This window comes from Temnothorax americanus, unplaced genomic scaffold (genome assembly GCF_048541705.1).
Source record: "Temnothorax americanus isolate GAGA-0224 unplaced genomic scaffold, ASM4854170v1 Scaffold6, whole genome shotgun sequence".
NCBI classification, from domain to species: domain Eukaryota; kingdom Metazoa; phylum Arthropoda; class Insecta; order Hymenoptera; family Formicidae; genus Temnothorax; species Temnothorax americanus.
Window position 1 is genome coordinate 967580 of NW_027509751.1, and position 20495 is coordinate 988074.

General features: G+C 34.5%; 1 long non-coding RNA gene across 2 annotated transcripts in view; it reads right to left on the reverse strand.

The window, feature by feature from the left end:
- The window catches only part of LOC143905202 (uncharacterized), a 202504-nt gene that overhangs the window by 176891 nt on the left and 5118 nt on the right, over positions 1–20495 (reverse strand). The gene's annotated exons all lie outside the window — the stretch shown is intronic.

A 20495-nucleotide genomic window follows, 5' to 3' on the forward strand; every position in this document is an offset into this window, starting at 1 on the left:
AATTGAATCTAAAAAGCTTATGGCTAACTGAGGATCTCAGAAGAAAAAATAGATGATAAAAGCTGTATTCTTCAACTCACATTCCATATAAAATTTATTTTAATACTATGTTTAAAGTATGGTTATAAAAAAAACATAGAAACTTTTTTAAAACTCTAAAACAATCAAAAATTATGCGGTCGTATAATTCAAATTTAATAAATAATTAGTCTTCAACAAAGAATGGTTTTCCATTCGTAAAATATGTTTATCGCCAAAATATCCTTTATAGGAAATGGAAGAAAATCAAGAGTAACAGATGTAACATTGACGTTATTCGATCTCTTCCACACCTTTCCTATTTTCTGTCTCCTTTGCTACAGATATTGCCGGAGAATTGCTCCTGCTAGTCTCTTTCAACGTGTGTACCAAGATAGGTCTCCATTGTCTTCACGCGAAAGTTTAATTCCGAACCGCCTCTACCTTCCGTTCCCCTTTTGCCCTATCAAAGTACCGATAGAACGATGAACAGGGACGGAGATAGACCAAAGTTTTGCCATTGCAAAATTTGGATCTCCTTTGTATTAGTATCTGCGTACGTAAAGAGAAGCTATTTTGAAAAGAAGCTTTAGCAGAGAATGTTCATGAAATGACTTTCTTTACGTACCTATATTAGAAGAGTACGAGATTTATCTTCATCGTTCAATCAATCTTCCGGATTCGGATGCTTTATAATAATATATTACTTGTTTTTGAACTTTAGATTTTGATATCATAGCATGTTCGACATGTGACAAAATGTGCGCATCCCCCCCCCCCGACAAGGTAATTCATTATTCTCAATAATTTGTCGCACAAAACGTATAGGCGCGACACCTGTTGTTCTCGATATACATGCATAAATATCATTTAATTGTGTGCAATTAATGTTCATCAATATAAAATATACACCCCATTTAACATGTTGTCGAACGTTGTAGAGAGCCAGCAAAAATCACATATGAAGGATTTAGTTCAATATTTATCTTGATCAAATTAATCATTTTGTTAAAATGAAAACCGCATCAACTACTAGCAATGTGAAAACAAAATTGTTTTATTACAAACAAAAATATTTTGTAAAAACATAAAATAATAGAAATGTCAGATCGTAGCGTGATGATACGTCACATCTGCTTGTATTTTGTTTCTTTGTGGATCGTTCAGTATTCAAAAGTCAACGAATAAGTATTCAGAAACCAAAGTCATTAAAGAAGAATTAAGTTAGCAAACTATTGTCTATTGAAGATACAGAATTCGTTATGTGTTTAGCACACTATTATTTCTTATCGCATTTTACCCAATTATTTAATTTTTAAACGCGTTTTATATCAATCATTGACATTATCAAAAATAAATCTTCGTAGTAAGTACTCTATAGTTTTTAATGAAACGAAAATTTGCTGACGAATATTGAATAAGTTTGTAGAAGTAAAGAAAACTTTATCGAACCATATATATTAGGGTCGACCCCTCGTCTAGACGAAAGACTGGATCGGTGCCCAGCATCCGTAGATAAGATTCCTGTCTAGCCTCTTCCGTGCCAACGCGAGCTAACGACCCTTTCATCCGGATCGCTCGTTCAAGGGTAGCAAACGTAGAAAATATTCAACATTACCAAATCGGGCAACGCGAAAAAAAGACATTATCGTCTTTTAATAACGCTATAGATACGTTACTATTTATAATGCTTTAAAAATGTTAATAAATTCTGCTTCGATAGAAAGAGATAAGATAGAAAAAAAGAGAAGATGTATTAATAGACACATATGCCCAAGCATAGATTTGCAGCTAATTAAATTATCAAATTTAAATTTATATTAATGAGATAAAATCTGTAGAATAATTATATCTTGAGTCATCAATCTTCTCTCTCAAAAAATAATATAATCATCAATTTATATATGTACTAAAACATTATATTGAAATAATTCTAGTGAACTCTAGTACAGTTTAATATTTAATGCAGTTTAGTATTAAACATTTGCCCGAAGTACACTTCACCAACGCAACGTATCAATTATCTACTTTCATGTAACATTTATGGTATTATATTACTCTCCGGCAGAGCAGATATCGTTTATAATTATGGATGAACATGGAATTAACGGCTAACAGACGATTAATTAATCAAAATTAAATATGTGCTCGTGTAAAATAACATGTAATATTTTTCGTAGAAATATGCATATATATACCTGCATATATATACATACATACATACATATACATATATATATATATATATATATATACACATGCGATTAAATCGTAAGCTAAGTCCCGATATAACATTGGTTTATCATAAATTATCTACTTATTCTGAATGTTTTCAAGTGCTCGAGAACTCAATAAAGCTCGGATGTCCGACTATAATATACAGCATTACTCTTATTTCGATGGCATCGAGGTCCATGGAACCTCCAATAGATGCTCGATATCAAGACTAAATAAAGTACCAGTGGTACCGTTATTACTTCCGGCAAACTTCTGTCATTAATTCGACTGAAGGACTTTAAAAGAAAACGCCGCTGTGTGTGTGTGTGTGTGTGTGTGTGTGTGTGTGTGTGTGTGTGTGTGTGTGTGTGTGTGTGTGTGTGTGTGTGTGTGTGTGTGTGTGTGTGTGTGTGTGTGTGTGTGTGTGTAATATCTGTCTCGTGTTTGCCGTCATTTAAGTTTTTATTCTTACCGCAAAATAACTTTCGAGAGATATGTTACGATTGCAGTTCCACTTACAGCACTTTTATACCGCGTCAGTCTCATACAAAAAAGTCCCATTTTTAAGAGAGACACTTTATAACATGTCGTTTTGATCTAAATTACACGTATTTCACTGAATTTCTGAAGAAGTTTTAAATAAGATAACGGGAGACAATTTCAATCCATGGCACTTCTTATCTTAACGAGATTAATTAATTAATTAATTTGTTTCCAAATTGATTTAATTAATTAAAAATATAAGACAAAACAATAAATAAAATAAAAATAATAAATTACTAAACTATTTTGTGAAATAATTAAAAAATCAATTTTTTTCAATAGATAAAAAGTTAAATTAGAATCTTTGGTAGAAATGCAATAATATAGTATATTTATATATGGAATAATTTAATTTTACAATATTGTGCAATACAAGTCGAGTTTTATTGAGTTCACAAAAATTATTGCGCTATTCAGCACGTTGGCATATATGTTTATACGAAGCTAAAAATAACGACAATAACTGCAATGTCGCATATGCTTCGCTCGATTTAACTCTCGTGTTAATGCGTGCTACGAGCGATAACGTTTTACAGCATTGCAGACATTTGTTACGTACACATTTCAATGACTTGCACAAATGCGCGCTTCGATCCAAAAATTAAATAAAATGCGCAAATTGTACGTAAATATTGCCAGGATGTATTTATTCGTGTGTTTATATAACACCGTAGCGTAGAGCAATGTGTGATGTTTAAAGAATTTCCCGCCGCGTGAAGGCAACGAAATTCAACTGATATGTCGATATGATACATACACACATTGCAACGCTCTCATCTCTCATTTGGCTCCGCCATCAAGCGGTCTCAGCCTTCACTTCACAAAGTTTGATGTTCTACCGGGAAATATATTGTAGTCAGACAAAATATATTACACTTGTGAGATATTATGCCCATATTACTTGCGCCGGCAAAATAGGAAATCGCGGTGATAAACTGCGCGCTTGTAATTCGAATGAGGTAGAGTATAGACCGATACTCTGCATGCTATAGGTTTTTACGGTTTACATCAGTATACGCCGATGATTTATGACGACGGCGCATTGCTGCTCATATGCCACAAACTTCTATACACGTTGACGGAATTCATAATTCAGGCATTACAAGAAATTTAGCTTCGATGTACGAAGGTCGTGTATGCGGTATACGTGTGAGATGGCAGTTCGGATTCCGCTGAATCACGATTCCATGAATTATTGACGATAGCCGGACTGGAAATTGATTTTCTGATGTTAGCAGCGGTATCGTATTCGGGCAAAACATTTTTTATTTCCGAGCGTAACCTATGTATCGAATGTTTTGTGTTGATGACACAGCTCGACCGTCCAATATCCGGAAAAATTAATCTCTTTGCTGAAAGATCAATACACTGCACAATATCGCCGTCAATGAATAAGTATGGATATAAAGGATATATGTAACAAAAATTGCCGGATATAGATAGGTATGTGCTATATTGTCAAACTTTGCAAGCGTATTTTTGAGATAAATTTTTCTGTATTTGTTAATCTAATCGAGTTTTGTTATGTCAAACAAAATGTATAAAACAAATTAGTAAATAAAAAAATAATTTTTTTTATGTAAAAATTAATGTCAGGATTTTTATTCATTTATTTCGTGCAATGTAAAAGCTGCATTGCGCAAAATGCGAACGATCGAGAAAAATAACGTTAAACGATATCGAGCTCAAGAGAACAGGCATTTAAGGTCATAGTAACAAATATTGCTTTAGAGAGAAATGGAGAAATCGAGAAACACTTAGATGGTCGTTAGGTCTGATCGCAAAGATCGACGAAATTACGCTTGTTGTCACAGAAACAGGTCGTTGAAAAATAGATACAGACAAACAAGAAGATAAGTAATAAGTTTTTCGTGGTTTATATTAAGTAATAAAATTATTCTCATTTCGTGCACATTTTTAATCTAAATTAAATATAAAATTAACCTTTCTTGAATAGAAGAAAGTGGAGAAAATGTGCATAAGTAAAGTTCTTGAAAGATTTATCAAAAATATATTTGTAATGTTTTATGAGCATATAAATTGTATCTATGCGAAAAGCTAGAGAATTAATGCAATCGCAGCTAATTTCGAATAGAATTGCAATCCCAGCAACAATAACAAATATCAGGATAGCGTGAAACCATTGGGTATATTGGGTGCGATGACGCATACTGAAACCGATAATCGTTCGTATTGCTGTTAAACAAAAACGAATCGACCGAACAATACTTGAAATAGTATAAATAAATTCTTGTAACTCGCACGAGTAGAATTTAATGGAGGAACGAGATGGCTTATCGCTCTGATGGCTCGATACCACTAACTGTTAAAAAAACATTGCTATTTCCTGATTTTATTATCCTGTCGTTTTTGCGCGCATTCCCGAAAACTCTCGTATGTCGTTGTATATAACGAGTGAATACATTTTAATTTTCGCACACATAGCTTTCATAAAAAATAACACAATATAATAGCCGCTGTTAACTCAACAGCAAATATGCATATCGATAATCAATAACGATGTTTTATAACTTACAATTTTGCATTGCCAATAATGTACATTTATAGATTATAATTCCCGTTTCCTGAATTCTGTTTATTTGTCGTAAATAATAAAGAATGTAAAATAATTTACAATGCAGTCATTTAATTCTGACGAAGGCAATGTGAAATTATAATACACGGTGTGAATGCAGTACTCGATATTAATTAATATAAAGCTCCAGCACACAAGAATATTCTTCATTAGTAAATTCAGTGATTTTAATTTTCTGCGATAAACTGTTTACATTGAACAAGATAACGATAAACTGCACAATTTATATTGGTTGCGTGAAAGAAGATGGCTATTTGAAACGTTTTATCTATTTATGTATAAATTAAGAAAATTGAAAAATATGTATATAAAATTGTAGCAGAAAATAGTAATGCTCTGTGAAAAATGTAATCAACCTCTTTTAACAGAAATGTGTATGAGATTGCCGATAGAACTAATGTTCGCTTCTCGTTGACAAAAATGCGCTTCAAATTTCACGAAGAATAACGTTACGCGTTCACTTTCCGCCAATTCTGAGACGCTTTATATCAAGCGAGTAAATTGGGAAATATATTTACGAGCTAGCGAGGAGGTAATAACTTTGGAAAAGGAGTTCCAAGATTTGCTGAGATTACGTGTTACGTGTACGTTATAGGCACTTGACGCACATACTTTCGGTTTGATGCGCACGCTTTTGATTACGTTTATATATCAATGTCTTGCAATTTATCAAATATGAAACTTTTACGGAGCAACTTCAGAAGAATTATTTCCACCGAGATATCGTAGATTATGGGATACGTCGGTTTTAATTCTAAAGATGCGGAGAATGCGATTCGTCAATGAGTACATCACCGCGCTGCAGCGTCAGCTAAAGACGCTCATGTTTTCCACCGGGAAATAGAATTTTCACTGCTGCCGTGGGGACCATAGTTTATAGTTTCATGACGGAGATAAACGAGGAAAGTCGATACGACGCCGGTGAAAGTCGACAGTTGGGACGAGACGAGCGGGATGTATTAATTGCCTCGAATAAAGGGGAAGACTATGAACAAGAGATAGGAGGATCTATGGCCTCATACAAAAAGAGTAAGAGCAACCATAACGTCCCAAGCAGCTTCCAATTCAGCGAAAAATATCATACGAATAATCAGATTAACGACTGTGACAGCTGTGAGTCTACTCCCTGATTTTGTGATTACCATTATAATTTACCTACTATTATTTTTTGTAAGAAAATGTTGTGGTAGGAATATACAGTGGCGATTACGTGTAATTTATTAACGACAATTAAATTCTTACTTTCAAATATTATATTTTTATAGAATATTTTGTTCCGAACACATATTTCTCATCGGAAAATGGATCTAACACACAACCCTAATAAAACTTTGATATTCTACACTTAGTTAGTATTTGTTGTCAGATATATTTTTCGACATCAACAATCAAATTTTGCAGTAAGATTTTTCGATAATTTCTCCTTGCCCGTATCTCGGAAGTCATCGTTGAGAGAATTCGGAATTGGAACGGTGCTGGGGGTCGTCCGCTCGTAAAAGCTACGGGAATCGAATCGGGAGACGCTTTACGAAGCTGACTGGCTATCAGATTCGCTAACTTTTACGACTAGTCGACGCCACTGATAAACGGAGATGTCGATGTGTTCGCATTTCCCAAGTCGGTGGGGTGCGACTTTGCAAATTTTACGGAACACTGCGATACGTCAAATGTTTAACGACCGCAAGACAGTGGTCAAAAGCTAATTAATGTTGCAAACTAGTTACAGGAAGAGGCGATGCATTTACGTTTCTCTCTGTATTTCTCTACATCATACGTATATATGTATAAACAAGGATATGTACATATGTATGTTATATTAATCTAGGATTCACAAAGAGCCTTAATTGTTATCACGAATACGTATCCGTCGTGTTGACTTTACTTTTTGTCATTTTGCTTTAATGAACAATAATAATGCTATCATTAACAGAAAATTCCGTGATGCTTTAAAATTGTTGAAAATTTGACGGCACATGAGAAGTGAAAAAGGCAACATGGATAGTGCAATGTAAAACGAAAATGCGGTATTCTTGTAAAAAGTGACGAAAATGCTCATGGAAACGGTGAAAATTTTTCGTCGCGCGAGATTATTATACGTATGTATAGGTCTGAGACGCGGAGGGTGGAACTGAGCCAGGGGAGACGGGATTTGTGCACCATGCTCGAGAGTAAGATTTATCTCAACGAAACTGTGGCGGCTCTCGCCCGCATACGATTCGAGAGAATATCGTTTCCGTGCTGAGTGCGCCGCTTTTAATTAAATTGTATATTCGCGCGGACGTCGACGAATAAATTCCGTGCAACTGACGCGTGATCGTTACCGGCAAGGATCGTTTCAGAGCACGTCGACCTCTTGGTGCAATCCGCGCGTACATCGCAACCGTCTCTGAGAAGCGAGCCTCGTCGAATTCTTTTGTGCCGACAGCTGCGCGACGCTCAATAAGAGTCTAAGAGGTTTCGTGGGAAAGGACCGGTAATGAATTTTTAATTGGCCGCGTTCTCTTCGATTCGCGTAGAAATATGAATTGTCCGAGTCGCGTTAATTGCTAATTTATACAGCACTTGAGATGCTAGTTGAATTCCGACGTGATTCCGCGTGCACTTGGCTCCTTCTTATATTCCGAACGAAGCCCTGCTCATTCGACGGTATTTTACGGGCAACGTAATTCTCGCCGGCGTAATATCGATTTCCGTGAAATTATGATTACTCGGTACACCGGCTTTAATGACGACCCGCTCACATGCGATAGTTTTACCGTAACCGGCGGTTTTAACGCAATGGGTTAAGATGGGGAATATGCATAATATCTCCGTTAAAATCTGCAATTTTATTTAAATTGGAATATATTATAATGTTAATTAATTCACGTTACGTTCAGCTGTTCTCAGCTGTAATCTCAAAACTTGGTTACGTATTAATGTCACTTACGACTATAACGCTGCCTCCTCCCGTCTAATTATGTCACATTCAGCGCTATGCAAAGTCTGTTCTTAATTAGCATTAATTAAGGGCAATCACGCTGACGTGAAACAAATTATTTGCTTCTTACGTTGCCGCCGCGAAATTGGATTAAGATATTTAATAATATATCGCGACACTTTCTCCGTCAAGTTATTTTCTAACGTCAGTAAAAGTTTAATTAATGTTCTTTCCGAAAGTCAAGAGTAACGGGCGAGGAAATAATTTAGTGATATATGTAAAAAGAAAAGAAATTTTCTATAAGGAATATGAAATTTTATCATTCAAAATTAAATGAAAATGCACAGGCTTCACTTATTCCCTCATGCTTTCATTGAGCAATTTAAATAAAAACAAAACGCAAAGTTGTCAAAAGCTGCAGTATTAGAGCAACGCAATATGGAAATTAAAGAAGTGTCAATTGCATGTCACAATTTAATTCGAAAATGTGCTCCTGCATATCTTTCTCGCAGGTCATAGAAATATAATCGCATCATAAGTCTTTGATATAAAAATAGCTCGTAATTACCCCTCTAATTCTTCATTTATCACTAAAAATTGAGATATTTCGCAATGGCTAAACACTAAACAATTGTTTGCTATTAAAGGCCGACCACATTCGTGATAATTATAGTCAGTGTATCACAATATCAGAATTGCGGCGTAATCTCTCAAGTGTCGTAAACTCGCCTAACTACCACCATACCGCAGATTAAACAGTCGCTTTTTGACGTGTGCCGGCTGCGTTAATACGTTACATAAATGTAAGATGTAATATGCTTAATGAGAGAATACGTTTGTATATTATATGCATGCGAGCTCGTGAAAGTTAGTCCTTTAGTTAGTCATACACACACACTCGGACGAATTTTACGAAAGAAAACCGCCAACATAATTTTCAGAATATTAAAATTACACACAAAAAGTTAAATTATAAGATCCAAGTCGCAGATTCAACTACAAAAATTATCATAAATATTTTATACGGTGGGTATTTATAAATTATATACGCCCTATATACTTTGTTAAACTAAATCGCCGATTAAAATAATTTACCGTGTAATAACGAAAGACATACTCATCGTTCAAGTATCAACTTTAATCCGGTGATTTTTCTCTCCCGTAATGCTCATCGTTATAGTAGGCAAAAGCACGGGTTGCTATCGAGAGGGCTATTTTGCGAGTGGATACCTAGCATTCCCTCGGGCTACCATAGAGCGTCCGCATGTACGCAATCTGCGCGTTAATATGCTCGCGACTGTCCCCATGCATGTATGTGCATAAGATCGACGTGTATACATACATATGTGGGCGTAGGCGCTAAAGCAGGATTTCTCAACTTATAATTTGTTCGTTTTTCATAAACGGGTTGGAATAAAGTTAAGTAATAGTGCGATTAAATGCTGGCTTCGCTGTATTTCATTAAGACGGTTTTTTGGAGCTTTGACAGTCTTTCAAATGCAATTTTCTCGTATAATTAATATTTCCTTAATGCTGTTATAATTGCGTTACATTCGCTTCATGCGATTTGTTTCAAGCCAAGTGCGATAAAGACTGACTTTCACGGTGTAGGTATAATTACAAACGCATTCGTCAAGCATTTTGCGCTCTTCACTTTACATTTAACTTTTGAGTTCTAATTCGGAATCCGTTTCGAGTGAAATACGATCCGCTGAAAATCGCTTAACTGCACTCGAAGCTATCCGGGTCATGTAAATCGAAATGAATCTATTACTGATCGTTATAGCTTCAAACGTTGAATATTATATAGCCCTACATATTGTACAGAGAGATCGTTAAGTAGAGACACGTAAGACAAGTACACTTTTAACGGAGATTTGAAATCTGAGGAATATAATTATTTTAAAATACAAAATTTTTTGTTAATGATTTAATGATTTTAGAATACGAACATTCAAAATAAAGAATTTATTAAAACGTGATGTTCTCGCGATAAAAAAATAATTATTTTTTAATCATGAGTTCACAGACATACATATTATTAGATAATATAAAACATTTTATTCGTCTGCTATGTATTGTAATCAATTTTTGAATTAGTGAAATTTACGCATGTACTGTTATTAAATGTGCTGTTAAATAAATTTTTGTTAAAAAATACAAAATTTCGTTTAAATAAAATTAAATTTATTAACCAAAAATTCCGTTTTTTTTTTCTTTTTTTTTTCAGGAACTCGGGTTAATTTTGTGTCGAGTAATATCGAAAGAATCGAAAAACGTTGAGGATTCCTGCGATAAAGGGACCAATGACCAGCGTTTGTTGCGGTACATACGGATTCGTGTCCTGAATGCTCGTATACTCGATCACCCGTACAATGGTCGTGCCAGGCAGTCCCTACTAATTAACAGTCGCTATTAGCCGACCTGGTCAATTATACCTGAATTATTCTGGCGATGATGCCACGCCGATGATGGCTATGCCCGACCACTGATCACGGTACGTACGGACGTACAGCATGACAAATCGCCACGTCCCAACGTTTGTCGTATGATGTCTCCGAGCGTAGAGGTAGCTAGAGCGGCAGTTAACGGACGGACGAATGTGCGTCCTCGATTTTGCATCGCATGGCGTGTTGATTTTGGCGCGAGGCGTACCGAAGCGGCGAGTTAATAATGATGGCGCGGTTTAGTAGCGAAGTAGATTTGCCTCGTGTATTATCATAATGATCAGCGAACCGTATACGCGATATATACGTATGTACAGACGAGAAATCCGGATCGGACGTGACGGATCAGAGAAACGCTATAGGTTTCATCACTCATGAATTTCGTTAAACTACGAGTGTCATTAAACGAGCGGTATAATTAATAGAATATATTGCTTTAATATATACAAAAAAGTTATAAATAATTTAAGAATTAATTACATTGCTATTTTAAATTAATTGTTGCAAAATTTATAATTTTAATATTAAAATTAATTTAAATTAACTAATTTATTTGTGTTAATTTCAATATAAAAATTATAAGTTTCAATATAATAATGTTACATTTTAATAAAAATTTCTTTCTAATATTATTGTAAAAATTAAAATGGTGTGCAATGTATTAAAAATCTCAAATGGATATGGCATAATACAAAAGTATGAAATTTCAATGCAATTTTTTCAAATATAAATTTTTTTAAATATTAGATTTTAATTATAAATATTCTATTAATAGCAATGTAAAAAATTATGTGTAAAATTCTTGCACAATCATCACATATTATCTCGTGTAAAATTATTAACTAAAATATACATATTAAAATTAGATCAAAATTTAAAGTGATACGAGGATTTTTCCATTCCATTGCTTATTGATAAAACGTATGTGTGCGTATGTGTGTGAAATCCAAGATCTATATATGTATCATTCAATTTAAATTATTTATAATGAAAACTTTCATTGGAAGAGCTATTGACTTCTGATGCACATTGGTTTATTAACTTATCATATATATATATTTATATGAAGAAAATAATTTTCTCTGGGAAATGTTAGATAAAGGCAGGGGTGTCCAGATAAATATCATTAAAGATGATTAATCCGTGCGATGAGCTACTCGAAAGGGAAACGAAAGATATTTATCTTAGCATGGCACGGTCTCCCCTCATCGTAACTTTGACCTCTCGAGATATCAACTCGTTGGCGCACGTTATCAGCAATGCGATACAAGCTCGTGGAGACTGGGAGATAAGAGTGAAAGTACCTTCGAGAATCTGTTCTCGAGTTTCAAAGAACTTGGCTCGGACAGACTGATGTATCTTGTGATTCGGTGATTCTCTGTGAAGTATTTTTATGAGTTTTATCGAGATAAGAGAGGGTTTTTTTGAACTGCGATTACTTATAATTAACTTCATCAAATAACATAATTTAAATGCATGTGCTTGTATAAAATGTCACAACGTTTTAAAAAATATCGTTGGGGAATTATAAAATAAAAACATTAAATTATAGATACTTTTATGCATACTATATTGTATCATATAAATTGTAATATACTATCATAATTCTGCATATTTCTCTTCCATCTATATCTCGTAATGATAATTATAATAATTTAAAATTTATAGCATATCGCTTAACTGATCTCTCTCTGTCTCTCTCTCCATCGGTTTATTATTAATAATAAGCTAAACCATCTGCGTTGCATAATATATTGAGATAATGATAAATTACATAATTTTCTCTTCTGCTTTAACGCATATATTCAATATCTGTCGATGCAATATCTAAAACGACCGACGTTGCAGTAATAAAACGCGGTACTTTAAAGGAAAGCGTGGTGCGCTATTACGTTCCGGTTGTTCGTTTACACGTATGCGACGCAAGATATGTGTAAGCGCGAGATGCAACTGCAAGAAGGCGAGTGCCAGAGAGATGGATAAGAGAAAATGGATGAGAAAAGATATGGATGTATTACAAAAGATACGTCAGGTGTATATTATCAATACCGTAGAAGCTATACGGCAGACGTAAGATAGGCTTTTCCGCATGCCTGTATTATGCTCAAAAGAAATCCTGTGACTGAAAGCCCTAAATATCAGGTCGCACAAATTGCATTCGGTGCTCAATGGGATTTAGTGCGAGGCGCATCCAGTATTCAACAGTGTCGAAAGAGAAAGAAAGAGAAAGAGGTGGGAGGGGGAGAGTACGACTCCTTACTGGTAACACGAAAAATATATCTATGCATTTGCGCTACTCGTTGCAGTTTGTTGGATACCGGTAGAATTTTGTTTCGTGCCTGGGGTCGCATCAAGAATCTCGATTCCGCTGAGGTATTCTGCGGTTTTCAGCGGATATACATAACACGTAAAGAAAACTTAGTGACTTGAGACAGCAGAAGGAACTACATAAAATTTACGTGTACTCTAGAAATAAAATTTTAAAGAATTCCCTCTTATAAGAAATGGTAATATTTGGTTTGCTTGATCCTTATGACAAAAATATCTCACAATCAGCAACAGCAAATGTTGCTTTTTGTTCGAGTATGCTCCTGCTTGCAAATAAAAAAAATGCGAAAAAATTTAATATCGATGTTACATTGAGAATATTAATATTGAACCGTATGATTTTATAATTAAACGCGACTCATAATATATGTTCTTTCGTTAACAACATTTCGCGCTCACTATTCATATATCAAAAAAGATGTAAGAGATATTTCGTTAATAAACAATAGCTTATTGTATATTACTTATTAGATCCTATGTCTGGGAGCAATATATGATTCTATACATAAGGAGTAAAAACAGTGGTGTAAGTTAAATTTTTTTAAATATTTTCTCGTGTGCATAGATGCAATCTGTACAATATATAAACTGCATTTATGCACACGAGTCAATATTTAAAATAATTTGACTTACACCGCTATGGCTTTACCTCTCCATATAAAGAGTTAAAGATCAAGAGGAGGACTTTGATTTTAGTTGATTTTATAGATTTGGGATATTTGTTTACCGTTGTTTGATGTAATAGCATGTAAATAATATAATAGCGTAATAAATTCCGTATTGTAGATAATAAATAACCTGCTCAATATAAAGAATATCTATAAATTTTTATATCTCATCATATAGTCATGAAAGATATGAACTACAGAATATTGCCATGTGCATCGTAATGTCGTGACAAAATACAGTTGATTTTACAGACTATCTTTAAAATAAAAATAAAATGAGCATAATAAAGTTTCTCGCGTAACAAAATTTACATGCTATATTATACAAACATTTATCGCAAACACTTCCGTTAAAAAATTATTAAGTCCTGTATTTATTAAAATAATAATATTTTTATTATTTGTGCAATATATATATTTTAATATTATCTTAACATTCTATTGTCCTGGCAATAAGTTATCAGCCAAAAGTAGTTTACATGTATATATATTTATAGCAGAGTTAGATTTTAATCCAATTTTCATGGTGAATTTGAATGCAGGCAACGTCATCGCGTGGAATTTCGAAGCTTCGCTTTACTATCATTGAATCATTCGATCCCCGTCAATCGCATATTAAATCAGTGTCCATCACTTTGGTGCATTTAGCGCGTGCAGCCGTTAATAGTCAGGCAATCTCTTGGTACGTGAACGGAACAATAAGTACGTCATGTCAACACGTACCACAATTTCACGCTACTTGTCAGTATTGAATTATTTAATATTGATCAACGTAACACAATAAAAAATGTTTAGCAAATTCTTTTAGTATAAAATAAAAGCTAACAGTACAAACAAATAAAAAAATATAGAAAAAATGATAAAATATCTTAAGTAATGGATAGTAATCCATGGATAATAAAGAAAGTAAAAAAAAGAAATAAATTGTATAAAATTGTACAAAAATAAATAATAATATATATATAACTATAAAAATATTTTTAATATATTAATTTTTTTCTCCGTTACAAGATTATTTCGTGCGGATAACTGATGCGTGAGACGTCTTCCTTCCGTAACTATAACGTATGTCTACAGACACGATGTGCAACGTTGAGACACGGAGTTATGAAATATTTCGACCGGCAACGATTAATCGCGGCTTCACGTCGCTCGTGCAGAAATAACCGTCTTATAACCACAAAATAATTTATCGCGCTCATTCACCACTTGTTAATTTATTTCGCGTTCACGGGAGAGAAGGCGCATCCTCCCAACTTCTATTGCATTATACTCGTATCAACGAGTTATAATTTTCTTGATAAAAAGAAACAGTATCTTATTTTTATAAATAATAACAAATTAAAAAATTCTTCGTCTCTCCCTCTTCTTCTTTATCTTTTAATCTATTCATGTATCAACTTTTTTCAGAATTTTATATATATTAAAATTAAAAATGTAATGTTAATTTCACGAAAGTATTTAACTAACTTTTCAAAAAAATTTAAGAAAATTATTAGATAATAATGTATAACAAATTAAATTTTATGAAATTACAAATTAATATTTTATATATTGTGTATAGAAAGAAGAAAAGAAATTATGAAATCAAATATTTATTTCTAGTTTAGAGATTGATTTTTTTTTAATTCTTTAAAAAATGTATTTAACTATATACTGTTGCGCTAAATTCCTTAATCAATATTTGCAATATGCATATGTAACTTTATTATATTATATTCAGTTGCAAATGTTGCATAGCAAACTATATAGCAACGTAATTTCCAAGTTTAATCCCGAACCTTTGATACAATCAATTATCGATCAAAATAATAATATATTAAGTAGACACATAGCCGATAGCATAGTTATCGGCACATAGTATGAGCGGTACATAGTACGTTATACAATATATGTTCCGCAACTAATAAATCTTTTTTAATATATTCTTTTAATTTCCATTATTATCCATTAAAAAACAATTTCGCAAAAGTAGCTTTTACAAAAAAGATATAACGTCACACGAAAGTTTTTTAAATTTATGCTACTTTTGTACCGTTATTACGAACACAATCCTATGCGCGTAAAGCTAAAAACTTTATCTAGAGAAGAGACAATTTCGCACAGCAACAACAATTAATTATTTTCCATTATTCTTGACATAGAAACTGCAAATGACTCCGACTAAAGCGCGCTCGACCTCTCTCTCTTTAGCGTAAAAACAAATAGAAATTATGAGAAGTATTTTTTGTGATTTACAGTCGTTCTTAACGTTAATAACCCGTGCTTCAAAATTCCTCTAACAGAAGTTTCCCTACAAGTACAAGCTCGCAAATAGTTTCGTCTTACATATATTGTACCTATGTTATAGCTTGCGGACGAATTCTCAGGCTAAGAAGAGTCGATTCCAAATTAATCGAGAGAGAATGCTATTAAAAATTTCTCTTTTTTCAACCATCTATACACGTGCTATTAATTAAAACTTTACAATCAATTAAAAAATAATTTTATATTGTAATAATTTTATAATTTGCACCGTATGCGTCGTATCTCAAGCACAATCTAATTTTTCCGAGCGTGAAAGTATCTCGCGTAACCTGTAGCACTCATTATATCTGTAATAGCGACTGTAGTAACCATAACGTAAACTCCTAATTTTGCTCCATCTAAAGTTGTTAAGTAGAACATGCAAGCAAGTACAATTATCAACTATAATTAATATTATGCTTACAATGACCGTTACAGAAGATTTACAATCGCTTGTGCGTGTTTTGCTGGAGCAAAAAAGCGCGCGTATGTATATGTATGCGAAAGAGTAACAGTAAGAACAAGAAAGCTAATATTAGCCTATCATGACAATATTGTGAAAATGCAAAAAAATACGTTTCCTTAAACAAATCGCGGTTTATTTGCACGTAAATAGAGTTGTCCCGGATATGCAGTGGCATGTATAATAAACAAGTGTTTAACGAGAGCTTTTATTATACACGAATGCAACGGCAAAACATTTTTTTACCGGTTGTAACGTTCATGCATTGCCTCGAAAGTGATACCAGCATTGACGGAACATATTACACAAAGTAAAATATAATTTCTACCGCTTATCCGGTTGTTAATAAACCAGTATGATCAAAAGCATCGCGGTATTAAAAAGAAATCCTAACGGTGACATTTAATTTTTATTTCCGCTTCCATTGTGATTGCAATTTCTAGAATAAACATTTTCAAAAATGCAGAAATGCTCCCCACGATCTCAGGAAAAATTGAAAAGTTTTTATTACATCATTGGGAACCTTTCCCGATTATATATGTGACGAGAGAAATAAAAACTTCATGTACCGCGGAGTTAGTTATTCCATCTGGAAATTACTGAACTTTGACTCATGATGAAAGTTTCTCCCTTCCTATGTTATTACGGTTTTGTATATCATAATGAAATTGCTCCTAAAACATGGATTTCCGTTCTACTGTGACGTTTACCATGATCGATACTATTGTAATACGAGTCTACTATGCGAGCTCAATAACAGCCACTGTTATTGTAATACCTTGTATGCCACGTCCTTCCCTAGTCCCCTCGCCTTCTTCTCTCTAGAGTATTATAGACATCGCCTGGGTGGTCTTACACGTACAAGTCTGATACCAGCGACATGCCGTGCGAAAGTAGATTATACTTACACACCCGAAGGAGCGTACAAGTTTTGCAAACTTTAACCGACCGCGATTATAAATCGTCGTCCCTCCCTTCCAGCTGGCTAGGTTTCACAGAAAAAGAGCGGCTTTATCTAGTTTCGGATTTTAATTATTTGTGCGTCCTACGTATAGACAATAAATCATTTTGCGAAGCATTGATTTTTCCTCTTGCTTACCTTTTGTTAGGTTTTGTTAGGCATAAAACGCTTTACACGGGAGTGTAATATCATGCAGTTCGATAATACAAACTGTACAATAGAAAATTTACAGAGTAGATTACGAGATACGTCGTTTTTCAAAAATTCAATAAACCATGATCATGAATTATCATCCCTTCGGAATTGAAGCGCGAGCTTAGGAAAAAGTGGGTACATCCTGCGAATTAGGTCTGCCTGAGTGAAACCTTCAAAGAAACACAATTTATAATCACGGTGCGACATCGGGTAATAGTTACGCTTCATTTAACGGTTATAAAGCGGTTCTAAGAATCCTCCTATCGCCTTCGATACAAGAACGCTCTTGGAAATTTTTCTTTTCAAGCGCGATTTTATCGACTAATAAGATGAGCTCTGACGGATAAGATGAGCACACGAAGCTGACATATAGGCTGTCACTGATAGATTTCGAAAGTTTATCCGTGACAAATTACAATTAAAATAAGAATTTAAGATTATTTGTAAATTAAATTGATATAGAATATCAATTTATATTATTCGTCTTTAATCTAGTACGTTAAATCTTCTTAATTTTATGGAATAGAGACAGAAATGTTAAATATCATGTACTCACACACACAAATTGTCATTCTAATTATCTTTAATATATTATAACTATTTTTTTAAGTATTTGCAGCTCTAATTTGTAACTTTGAAACAAAAGAAATATGGAAAGGTCATAATATATGATCCGCATGGCGTATTGAAATAAAAAAACCGATATTATTTTCTCGTTTCTCAATCGCAAAATCCTTATTGACGTTGCCGAACTGGCCGTTTCTTTTTCTTTCTCCGTCGAAAGAAATCTAATTCGCGGTGAAAGAGGCACGTGTATAAAAGCACGGTTGGTGTCGGTACCATTGCAGATTCCGCGGTTCGCTGTTTAACGGAAGTAACGTTCCAGGCAACGAGAGTTCACGCATCGTTGGGCCGGATCAAAAGATACCTTAATGCAATTACATCGCGTTTGCGCGCTATCATAATATTTGCGAACCATCCTTTCCGTTCAGTTTCGGTTGTCGGCGAGAGGCACAAGAGAACGTCGTCGTCTCTCGTCATCGCGAAAAGAGATCGGAGAGGGATTTGCGACGTAAGAAACACGACGACAGTCATTCGATGCGGCTCGACATGCTGGAACCGACAAGAAACCCAACGGTCTCGCAAAGACAGAATTCGTGCTGGGAATCCGAGCGTAGCTGTGTCGTCAATAGGGGAAACCACCCGTTGCTCTCTCGTGCTTTAGCGCTCTTGTGCCAAATTAGCTTTCAGACCGAGCAATTAACATCACGCCAGGCACGATGCTTGACAGACGTGGAGACTGAGATTTATCGAGCGACAATCTATTTCGCGAATCTCTTTCTGACATGCGCGACGCAACGGAATTGTTTCACGGTGTTGCTGAAATTATTTCTTCGCGTAAATTGAGATTTCAACTTGTCCCGGAGCAAAACGATAATTTCTGCATCGTTGTGCTAACGACAGATTTGCTCGTTGTAATTATACTTCACTCTACCAATTTCATAAAATAAAGATAAAGATTTTAATCTTGTTAAACTCAAAATTTTTTGTCTGGTAAAATCTGTAAGCAAGATATGAATATATGTAGAAATATGTGGACATGAATGTAAATTCAACAATGACATAAATTTGCTAGTACATAGAATGGCAAAAATATAATTGAAAATCATGAAACTGAGCGCGATGAATAAGCGAATGGCTAATTCGAGAGGGTAAGAACCCCTTTGTCGTCATCCATGCGCGCTATTTGTTTATCGTGTTTTGTTTCCGTCTGGGTTGGATCTGTTTTCACCCTGATATGAGCAAGCAATGGTCGAGGGTTGTAAATTCGTACAGGGTATATGGCCACCCTCAAAGCACCCTCGATGACGGATCGCTCGAAACATTAACAGAAGTTTTTATCTAGGGTGTAGCTGTTTGTTGTTGATCACGTGTTTGAAAATTTGCAAAATCGCACACTGCAAATTATTTGTGAATATATGTGTACGTGAACACTTGAAAGGTATTTGCGCATTATGCGATCCGGAGAAATCGGCTTATATATCATATATACATATCATATAAATAACGAAGACTCGTGTATTTACGTTATTTGGATAATGCGGATAGAAAATATTTATTACAATAATAAATTAAGGCGTAATAATGCAATATATAATTTCTTTTTAAATATTAAAACTTATCCATCAATTTTAATCAAGTCGATGTTCATCGACGGATTTGATAAATCATGTTGCAATAAGATAATTATGTGTTAAAAATGTAGGTATTTCAATGGGGGCGAATACTATTAATAGGTTGGTCAATAAGTCCGTGCGGTTTTTTACTTATAAATTTTACTTATAAAAAACCGCACGGACTTATTGTACAACGGACTTATTGTACATGGATGTCCGCGTAATACTCGTCTTTTTTTGCGATTGCTCGAGAGAAGCCTCGAGTTTCGAGCGCAGTCGCATGTTTGACGACGTTTGAATTTAAGTTTAATGTAGAATTCGCTAAGAGAGCGAGCGCCGGTCATTCAGGCGGCTGCGAGCCATTGAAAATCAGTCACCTCATTCAGTCGGGAACATCGTGACGAAACTCGAGGAAAATCAATAGAGCCGGGCACCGACAAAATACAACGCCGACCGCGCGACGCATAGTCTGCGGCGGTGTCGCACGCGCGATATAGATGAGGACATAAATAAAAATGGCTTTCGATGCACGTACCTCCATGCCAGCAGTTCGGGGAGAGATCGCGCAGTTTTTTAATAAGCGTAAGCGCCGCGCGAAAGAGAGTGCTGGTGGAGATTTGTCGCCTGCGTGATTCTGTATGAAAATTAAAACGTATGGCTCTGCGGCCGGTCATCT